The 8,533-nt window shown below is 41.8% G+C and overlaps 1 long non-coding RNA gene across 1 annotated transcript; it reads left to right on the top strand.

Annotated features, from left to right (window-relative positions):
* The first annotated feature begins 5,600 nt into the window (after positions 1–5,600).
* Positions 5,601–8,262, top strand: LOC142825321 (uncharacterized). The gene is made up of 2 exons (XR_012899752.1): positions 5,601–5,698; positions 8,120–8,262. It is a non-coding gene; the product is annotated as an uncharacterized LOC142825321 (long non-coding RNA).
* The last annotated feature ends 271 nt before the right edge of the window (positions 8,263–8,533 follow it).

The raw sequence follows: 8,533 nt of genomic DNA, 5'->3' as shown, positions 1-8,533 counted from the left end.
CGAAAGATCCCTTATTCCTTTTTTTAAGAGGTATAAGGGATCTTTTGGAAAAGGCTTTATTTTCCGAAAGATCCCCGTCTAGACTGGCGCTTTTTTCCGGCAAAGCTCCGAGCCGGAAAAAAGCAGCAGCCATGTTTGTGCAAATGAAGCAGGGGGGATTTAAATCCCCACCTCATTTGCGATTGCGATGTGTCTAATTTGCGTCCCTTTTACGGAAAAAGGATGCATTCTAGACACAGCCCTAGTGTTTGACTACCCTGATAGTTAGGAACTTTTTCCTAATGTCCAACCTAAATCTCCCTTGCTGCAGTTTAAGCCCATTGCTTCTTGTTCTATCCTCAGAGGCCAAGATGAACAAGTTTTCTCCCTCCTCCTTATGACACCCTTTTAGATACCTGAAAACGGCTATCATGTTCCCCCTCAGTCTTCTCTTTTCTAAACTAAACAAACCCAATTCTTTCAGCTTTCCTTCATAGGTCATGTTCTCTAGACCTTTAATCATTCTTGTTGCTCTTCTCTGGACCCTCTCCAGTTTCTCCACATCTTTCTTGAAATGTGGTGCCCAGAACTGGACACAATACTCCAACTGAGGCCTAACCAGCGCAGAGTAGAGTGGAAGAATGACTTCTCATGTCTTGCTGACAACAAGCAGTATAAGAACCTCTATAGAGTAGTGAAGGAAAAAAGAGCCTCTTCCCAGGATTATCCCTGTCCCTGTCCCTACAGATAGAATCATAGAATCATGCGGAGTATAATTTGATGTATTTCTACAACAGGGAATATAAATAACAAACCCAAACCACTAGGTGGAGGCAGATATTTTGAGGAGTTTGTGAGAAAACTTTCAAAAAAGAGAAGTAATATTGGAATTCTGCTTTAAGTCATTTGGCTCACATCTCAGCAGAGTGATCTGTACAATGCTGGATCTTTAATTTTTTTCCATGAAAGAACCTGGTTAAAATCTTTTAAATAAATCAGGTTATTTCCACTCTCCTATTTGTCTGTGCTCTAATAGGGATAGAAAAAATATAATTATTGGCTAATAATGGCTTATATTTGAATCAGAGAGTTAGTAAAATTATTTCAAAAGGAAAATCTCTCTAGAAATGCATATTGTTGTTGCATCAAATTCTGCCGTCCTTGCTCAGATCCTCCCAGGTATTGAGATTCCTGGCTCCCATTGGTTTCAATGGAAATTAGTCTAAATACCTTTGAAGATCTGGGCCTCATACCCTACTCTGACAAAACTTAGGTTGAATTAGAGTCAGTCAAACGCTGAGCGGGATTAAGGTGTGCATCTTACTGCACATTGTACAAAAGCTTCTTGCTATCAGTCTATTTTTTGCAGTACAGCTGCTCCCCGAGTGGTCGAGTTAAGAACGTTCGCACTTACGACCAAAGCTCCCATGGAGCAGTCGTAAAGGCGGTCCCCGTGTTACGAATGTGACCCGCGCTTACAAACAGCGTGGTCACGTGTAACTCAATGGGGTCCAAGTTACAAACTGATCGAGTTACAGCCAAGTGTTTGGTCTGTAAGTCGGAGAGAGGCTGTAATGTTTTTTCTGTATTCACCAGTTTTGTTTTCTTGCCTCCTTGGACATGTTGGACTTTGTACATAATGGTGAATAAATGGTATATTTATCATCCTCTCTGACTGTAATGTGTTTTGAGTGATGGCAAATTGTCAAGCCATATTCAGTACAGGCTGATCAATTGATACCTATTAGTGAGATAAGCATGTGAATTGTAAGCCCAGGACTTGCTAAGGGCAGGATCCCACTACTACTTGCTGCAGGACAGTGTGCGTTGCTGCAGAACTCTTAGTTGTGTATGTGCACATGACTTGTTTTTGTAAAAATCTGGCCCTGGGGCAAATAAACTAACATTCAACCAACGATTCAGCTTTTTATCTTGTAAAATACAACCAACTGATAAGTAAAATACAACTAAGTAATAAGTAAAGTTTCCTTTTGAGGATATACTATTGCACCAAGATCGGAATGAAGGTTATATGCTAACTTATGAGTTCCCTGACGTCTGCACGGTGTTTGTGATGACTTTGCTACACACATTGGTGTCCTTAATCTGTTCTGTGGTCCTGGGGTTATTTGTCACATGCACAAACATTATTCCTATTGCTGATCCACCCATAGTGGACTGATATTGGATGCCTTGCTCTCATGTGAACAGATACAACGAACAAGCATTGTTACAGTTACCTGTACATGATGCTGTGTTTTTGAAAGGCCTGAACTTATGGAGCAGGCGTAGACAGTGAGGGATGCATAAAACTAGCAGAGACAGGAAGTCTCTCTGTGATGACCATGCCCTTAGCTTCTTGTGGAAGTGACCTCCTGTGCATGTATTAAATATGGAGTACTCTTGAACTGTACTGCTGTACACTTTCTATCTAGCGCAGTTGTATAAGACCCCAGTTTGCACAATGGTATGGAACTGGGGCTTAGCCACAACAGACCCTGAATCAGGGAGAAAGTTTCCTAAATATGTAGTATTATTACACTAGTTTCATGTTGGTACCTGGTCAAAGTAGGCTTATCTTCTTGCTTAATTATCTTCTCTGTTGTGCTGTGAATAAATATTACTTAATGACAGTTAAGGACCATCTTATTCTGAGTTTGTACAGGTCGTAAGGCAATGAGATTCTGGCCTATGACTGGGACTATGAGGCAGTACCGCAATACAAATAATCACATGCTGATCTACAGAAATATTTTTCTGCCTTGGACATCCCCACTAGCTTGAGAGATCCAGATGTATCAGTTAGTGAAAATGGAAGCATGTGAACTTGACAGCTTCAGTTTCAGTCCCCTTGTTTCCTGCACTGAGTGTTTTTTCTGCTTTTTACACTAAATGGTAAGCATGTCCACATAATAGTGTGATGAAGATGGATGGATGGGAGGTTTTGACTTCCTTAGTCATGGCGTACTGTTGCAGGAAGGAGGTTTGCTGGGAAGAGATGGGGTCGATCTGACCACAAAAGGGAAGGACATCTTAATGCAGTGACTCACCAATCTTATTAGAAGGGCTTTAAACTAAGTTGAGTAGGGGCAGGTGACAAAAGGCAACTAGGTTCAAAAGGTATCTTTAATAGAGGACTAGTTCTTTGGGGAGAATCAGATATGGAAAATTAGAGTAGAATTACAGGAGCAACAAGAGGGAAATTCCTGGGGGGAACTTGATCAATCCCTTAGATCAGTGTTTCTCAAAGTGATCCGTGAAACCACTTTGAGAAAGTTGCTAACTGGCCGCGCCGGTGTGTTTATTTATGTTGGAAATAAGCCAGGACACTCTGGATGCAGGTGAAAACAAGCAGAGGATTTATTATACATCAGCTGATGGAGTGACACGCAGGGGTTACCCTGGTGAACACTGGTTAATTAACACAATACAATAGATTATATAGTCAGCAGGAGGACGGAGGAAAAATGATTTGATAGGTCTAGCAGCAAGACGAAATGAGCACATAAGCCAATAGAACTACACAAGATTACATAATATCTCCACCCATTGCAAAGTAACAGCTCGTTAATTAATATACAGGTGGTTATTGTTCAAATGCCAAAACATGTCAGCAAAACAGTAATAACATTTTAGTCTCCATAGATGATGATGTTGCTATAGGAGGCGGGTATGGCCTTGATGTGGTGCAGCACTTGGTTCTCAGGCTTATTATCTAGGAGTGAAGCAAGACAGTTTAAGCAAATTTTATGAATGTTATCTCAAGCAAAATGTGTTACGTTACCAACTGAGACCCAGTTCGAGTGTTTTAGAACGTGGTTGCTATGGTGCCCAGGGTCTTTTACTGTCTGCAGTTCTTATCCTGACTGTGGTGTTCCCAGGCCTTAATCCTAGAATGGAGTTATGCTGTTTAGAGGCCTACTAGCACATTTAGGGCTGCCTCAGTTTACCCTACAATTTACCAGCACTGAGGCCACGGAGCCTTGCAGGTCCCTTTGGCTCTGGTTAGCCAGTCATAGCAAAAGGAGCTGTGGCTGCTGCTTCCCATGGCTCCCTTTGGCTGCAAACAGCAAATCGGATCCAATGGGAGCCACGAGGCTTTGTGGCTGCGGCACCAGTAAATAAACACACCAGTGTAGCCAGTTAGCAGTTTTCTCAAAGTGGTTTCATGGACCATTTTGAGTGTCACTGCTTTAGACGTCTACTCACAAATTCAAGGAATAACAGGAATAAGCAGTCAGAATTGGGAGTACTAATAGACAAGTCATAACTGAGCTTAAGTGGCATCTCAGATACTTGATGGGATAAATCTCATAACTGCAGTATTGGCATAGAGGGGTACATCTTGTTCAGGAAGAGCATGTAGGAATAAAAGGGAGGTGGTGTTGTATTGTACACTTGTTCTGAGTTCCAGAAAGAGGCAAGAGGCAGACCAGCTGAAAGTCTCTGGGTAAAGACGAAGTGGGGAAAACACATCCAAACCAGGAGGAGGAGGGAGATGAGGCATTTCTAGAACAAATAAAACAAATATCCAGACCCTTATAGTAATGAGGGACTTTACCTACCTAGGCATCAGTGGGAAAAGTAATATGATAAAACACAAAATATCCAATAAGTTCTTGGAATGTCATGGGGACAATGCTTTGTTTCAGAAACTGAAGGAAGTAACCCAGGGCATAGGCATTTAAGAATTGATTCTGACCAACAGGGAGGAGATGGTTGTGAACCTGTAGGTAGAGGCCTATTTGGGAGAAAGTGATTATGAATAAGGCTGTGAATCATTCATGGAGGTCACAGAAATCACGAAACAAAAAACAGGACTATGTAGCACTTTAAAGACTAACAAGATGGTTTATTAGGTGATGAGCTTCCGTGGGCCAGACCCACTTCCTCAGATCAAATAGTGGAAGAAAATTGACACAACCATATATACCAAAGGATACCATCAAAAAAATGAACACATATGAAAAGGACAAATCAAATGTCATGTGTTCATTTTTTTGATTGTATCCCTTTGGTATATACGGTTGTGCCAATTTTCTTCCACTATTTGATCTGAGGAAGTGGGTCTGGCCCACGAAAGCTCATCACCTAATAAACCATCTTGTTAGTCTTTAAAGTTCTACATAGTCCTGGTTTTTGTTTCAGCTACACGAGACTAACACGGCTACATTTCTATCACAGAAATCATGGATTCTGTGACTTTCTGGGACCTTTGTGACTTCCACAGTAGTTGGCGTGGTACATCTCAGGGCATCCCTGGGGCCAGATGCTGTGCTGGAGCATTGGTTGGAGAGCAGTCAGGGTACCCTGGGCAGTTCACCCACCTAGAGTGGAAGTAGTAGTGGCACCCTAGCCTGCTCTCAGAGCGGTGGAGTCTGCTGGAGTGCTGCCTTTCCCCAGCACCTAAAATTTATTTAGGGCAATTTTTAGTAAAAGTCATAGACAGGTGACAGGTCATCTTAACCATAGTTCTCTCCAGCAAAGTGACAGAGTCCCTGTGTGCCTACCTGGTCATCAACAGTTTATGGAATTTGCTTAGGTCACAAGGATGTCACAATAGTGCTTGTGTAAGTTTAACTGGAAGTTCTGGTTGACAGACTGAGAGGCCATCTATCTCTCAGTACTGGAGCTAGTTGGAGAAAGGATTGAGAGAAGGTGTTGAGGAAAGACTAAACCATGAATACATTTGTGAGTGAACAGGAGGTAATTGATAGAGGTAAGGGTCACTATTGTATTTTTTATATCCAACCTGTAGCCACACATACACATACAAGAGCATGGGTGCATAGAAACGTGTAATATTCTCCATTTCTATGACCAGATCATTAGCTGCTGTAAATCCAGTGAGCCTCTACTGACTTCCCTTTTAATTGACGTGAGTTGAAGGACTGGCCTACAGCCTCTGAACCTGGAAACTAAATGGAGGATAACAAAGCGTTTCTTAGCAACATTAGTGCTCTTAATCCTTCACCATTACTATTGCAACTGTATGGGCAATGTAAGTTACAGTTCTGATTCCATCTGCATCTGGGTGTTGGAATCGAAGGGTAAGGATGGGTAATCGCCTAATCTTGAGCAATCTTTCATGGGAAGGGTAAATTCTGATCAATTCCTCCTCCATGCCTTGGAATGCTGTTACAATGGAGACAGATAAATATGGCATTTCAGATTTCTTGTTAAATATTAAGTCTCCAGGAGAATTTCTGCTGAGAGACACATGGGAGATAAAATCCTGATTTTATTAATACATCAACTATGTCACAGTTTCATAGAGTTTAAGGCTGGTAGGTCATTAGATCATGTACTTTAATCTTCTGTATGTCACAAACCATTACGTTTCACCTAGCAACCCTATGCTGAAACCAAAACTTGTCTTGGACTAAAAATTGTCACTCTTGAAGGGTATGTCAACACAGTAGTGTTAATTTGGAATAACTGATGTTATTGCAAAATAACATAGTCCGCATCTACACAGCAAGCCATTATTTCAACATAATGTCAAATAATGTCAAGCTGGAGGACTTCTTTCTCCAACTCCTATAACCCGCATTTTATGGGGAGTAAGGGAAGTAGGAGGAAGAGTGCTCTTTCCCCGACTTCCTGCTGTGTAGACAGCGCCAAAAGCCGAAATAAACTATTTCAACTTAAGCTGCACAATTGGTAGCTCAAGTTGTGTAGCTTATTTCTGCTTTAGCCCTGCTGTGTAGATGTGCCCAAGACCTAGGAGACTAAGATGCTGTGTGCTGCAGACAGAGGATAGGAGAAACTGAAATGCTACCAATGCCTGAGGCCTTTGCAATGGTAGAGAAATGATTAGGTCAGAAATGCCCTGATGATCCTGGTGGTTGATCAGTGCCCCATACTCCCGAAGAAGACAAATTCCCAACCTCCCAAACAATAATCCCTGCTAGTCTGACCCAGGGAAAATTCCTCCCCACCCTCAAATCTGGAGATCAATTGCATCCTGACCAATGTTCTCTCCAATTCTACGTGTAGAATACATTTGATGTGCATTGAGGCATGTACGGATGTGTACAACCATTAGAAACACATGTCTGCCACCCAAGTGCTCAGTTTACGGGTAACACTGATCCTGGCTATGTGAGCAAGACTTACCAAGACTTAATCTCTGAGGCTTCACATAAAGGTATGGGGCAATCACCCTACCCATGGAAAACACCTAGCTAGATAATTTCATGGAGGTTAGGTCCATAAAAGGCTATTAGCCAGGGGATAAAATGGTGTCCTTGGCCTGTGTTTGTCAGAGGCTGGAGAGGGATGGCAGGAGATAAATCGCTTGATTGTTGTCTTCTGTCCACCCTCTCTGGGGCACCTGGTGCTGGCCACTGTCGGCAGACAGGATACTGGGCTAGATGGACCTTTGGTCTGACCCAGTACGGCCGTTCTTATGTTCTTATGTTGTGCATTGGGGGAAAATCTTTTAGGGTCTCTAGAGGCAACTGGACAAATACCTATTCCATGTGTCTTCTCTGCAAGTATTTAAATTACCATAAAATAAAACTGAAGCCTTTTTTCAAAACAGAGTGCATAAAGTTTGACTTCTAAATTCATACAGTGGGGTCTTTAAAAAGTGGCTTGATTTTCAAGAGATACTGAACCCCTAGAAGTTCTTTGCACCATCCATAGGTAATTCTGGGTGCTCAGCACTTTTGGAAATGACACCCTGACTAAGCAAAACACTTCAGCATGTGTTTAACTTTAGATTTATTTGTTGGCATTGAGTTAGGCATGTGATTAATTTGTTGAATCAGGATGTAGGCGTGTTAATATGGATTGAGGAGTTTTAGTTTAGGCACCCAGTTTTAAAAATCTTGGCTCTAAATTATTCTGTGTGCTATCAAAATGCCTAAATTAATAGTAAAGGTGGAAAAGATTATTTTATGTGGGGATCTTATTTAAAAGGAGCAGCTTTTCCTTATTATAATCCGTCCCCCCACAATAGCTCTGCAAACAGACATGGTCACCATGAGGGAAGAAAAGGATTTGCATGATTCCCAGGTCCACTTATCACCATGTCTGGTCTCCTACAGAGTCTTTACTAGATAGTGAATTAAAGACACAAGCCCTGAATCCCAACATCAATGATAACCAGCAGAATCCTTTCCTTTAATTTCAGCTGTTTACAGCGAGGTTGTTTTCCTCCTGGACCATATGGACGATCAAGATAAGGCCTCTATTGCCCTTCAGATTGTCAAGATAGCTGAGACCAAACTGGCTGTCGTTGTGACTGTTCTGCTAGAAAAGCTTCAGCAGGATGAGGTAGGGCAGTTTCATCAAATCACATCTGTTTTCCATGTTTCCACTCCAAATTCTGTTTGACTTCATGGAAGTAATTCAATACAGAACTTGGCTCAGCCCACCTTCAGTGTAATCAGTATTTACCCTTCTGTCTTCATGCAAAACTCATCATGCAAAATTCTGTTACAGATCAGGATGATATAATAAAGAGACACTCAGAGGAGCACTGTCCTTTTGTACACACTGGAGTACATGGGCTGTAGATTATAAAAGTGCACTGTAGGGGTATCTA

The sequence above is a fragment of the Pelodiscus sinensis genome, unplaced genomic scaffold (genome assembly GCF_049634645.1).
Source record: "Pelodiscus sinensis isolate JC-2024 unplaced genomic scaffold, ASM4963464v1 ctg50, whole genome shotgun sequence".
NCBI classification, from domain to species: domain Eukaryota; kingdom Metazoa; phylum Chordata; order Testudines; family Trionychidae; genus Pelodiscus; species Pelodiscus sinensis.
This window is presented reverse-complemented; position numbering and strand designations above follow the sequence as displayed.